The sequence below is a fragment of the Muntiacus reevesi genome, chromosome 4 (assembly GCF_963930625.1).
Source record: "Muntiacus reevesi chromosome 4, mMunRee1.1, whole genome shotgun sequence".
Taxonomy (NCBI): domain Eukaryota; kingdom Metazoa; phylum Chordata; class Mammalia; order Artiodactyla; family Cervidae; genus Muntiacus; species Muntiacus reevesi.
In genome coordinates, this window is record NC_089252.1 from 139,884,477 (window position 1) to 139,885,753 (window position 1,277).

General features: G+C 47.2%; 1 non-coding gene across 1 annotated transcript; it reads right to left on the bottom strand.

Annotated features, from left to right (window-relative positions):
• Positions 1 to 419: 419 nt before the first annotated feature.
• On the bottom strand, positions 420 to 526 carry LOC136167977 (U6 spliceosomal RNA). Its single transcript, XR_010663146.1, has one exon. It is a non-coding gene; the product is annotated as a U6 spliceosomal RNA (small nuclear RNA).
• Positions 527 to 1,277: the final 751 nt, after the last annotated feature.

Sequence of the window (1,277 nt, forward strand, 5' to 3'; positions counted from 1 at the left end):
CACCCTCTCCAGCATTTATTGCTTGTAGACTTTTGGATAGCAGACATCCTGACTGGTGTGTAAACCTCATTGTGGTTTTGATTTACATTTCTCTGATAATGAGTGATGTTGAGCATCTTTTCATGTGTTTGTTAGCCATCTGTATGTCTTCTTTGGAGAAATGTCTGTTTAGTTCTTTGGCCCATTTTTTGATTGGGTCATTTATTTTTCTGGAATTGAGCTGCAGATTTTTGAGATTAATCCTTTGTCTGTTTCTTCGTTTGCTATTATTTTCTCCCATTCTGAGGGCTGTCTTTTCACCTTGCTTATAGTTTCCTTTGTTGTGCAAAAGCTTTTAAGTTTCATTAGGTCCCATTTGTATATTTTTGCTTTTAATTTCCAATATTCTGGGAGGTGGGTCATAGAGGATCCTGCTGTGAAAAAATATGGAACGCTTCATGAATTTGCGTGTCATCCTTGCTCAGGGGCCATGCTAATCTTCTCTGTATCGTTCCAATTTTAGTATATGTGCTGCCGAAGCGAGCACGGGAGGTATTATTTCTGGAGGTGAGTCCCTTGGGACCTCTTTGGTGGGTCCCTTGGACCAGGAGTGGATCAAGTTTGGGTGGCTCCCAACTCTAGGATTATGGAAAAGGCAATGGCAACCCACTCTAGTACTCTTGCCTGGACAATCCTATGGACAGAGGAGCCTCATAGGCTGTGGTCTATGGGGTTGCTAAGAGTCGGATATGACTGAGCGTCTTCACTTTCACTTTTCACTTTCATGCGTTGGAGAAGGAGATGGCAACCCACTCCAGTGATCCTGCCTGGAGAATCCCAGGGACAGGGGAGCCTGGTGGGCTGCCGTCTATAGGGTCACACAGAGTTGGACACGACTGAAGCGACTTAGCAGCAGCAGCAACTCTAGGATTATGGTCAGAATAGTCCACAGGATGGGTTGTAGCAAGGTCCCCTTCACTACTCTACTCTTGGGACATAAGGAAGCTCCTTTCTGCATCAGAGCCATGTGTCCTGTGATTCCCTAAGATCCTGGCCCCAGCAATACATGGGGTGGTGGTGGTGAGAAAAAGGACCAGGAAGTGCCATCTGGGCAGTCTGTTGGGTGAAACAGGAAGGATCATACGTGGGCCCATTTGTCTTGGGCTGCCTCTCAAGGGCCTGGCCTACAGAGCTCTGCTCAGCCTGCTTTTCTGGGTTGCCCAAACCTCCCTGGACTGAGGTCCAGTCAGGATGTGGTCTGAACTGAGAGGCAGTTGGAAGGCCATTTGCTCCACCAC